The 501-nt window shown below is 70.3% G+C and overlaps 1 protein-coding gene across 1 annotated transcript in view; it reads left to right on the forward strand.

Annotated features, from left to right (window-relative positions):
* LOC111161110 (netrin 1) overlaps window positions 1-501 on the forward strand; it is a 156,647-nt gene that overhangs the window by 97,481 nt on the left and 58,665 nt on the right. The window lies entirely within an intron of this gene.

Below are 501 nucleotides of genomic sequence, written 5' to 3' on the forward strand. Positions count from 1 at the left end.
GACAGTCCCTCCTGTGGTCCAGCAGTAGAGCTGTGAGGAGGCTGGAGACAGTCCCTCCTGCGGTCCAGCAGCAGAGCTGCGGGAGAACCCGGGGACAGTCCCTCCTGCGGTCCAGCAGCAGAGTTGGGGGAGGCCGGGGACAGTCCCTCCTGCGGTCCAGCAGCGGAGTTGGGGGAGGCCGGGGACAGTCCCTCCTGCGGTCCAGCAGCGGAGCCGGGGGAGGCCGGGGACAGTCCCTCCTGCGGTCCAGCAGCAGAGCTGCGGGAGAACCCGGGGACAGTCCCTCCTGCGGTCCAGCAGCGGAGCGGGGGGAGGCTGGGGACAGTCCCTCCTGCGGTCCAGCAGCAGAGCGGGGGGAGGCCGGGGACAGTCCCTCCTGCGATCCAGCAGCAGAGCTGGGGAGAACCCTGGGACAGTCCCTCCTGCGATCCAGCAGCAGAGCTGGGGAGAACCTGGGGACAGTCCCTCCTGCGGTCCAGCAGCAGAGCTGCGGGAGAACCC

The sequence above is a fragment of the Enhydra lutris genome, unplaced genomic scaffold (genome assembly GCF_002288905.1).
Source record: "Enhydra lutris kenyoni isolate GAN:26980312 unplaced genomic scaffold, ASM228890v2 scaffoldscaffold82, whole genome shotgun sequence".
Taxonomy (NCBI): Eukaryota; Metazoa; Chordata; class Mammalia; order Carnivora; family Mustelidae; genus Enhydra; species Enhydra lutris.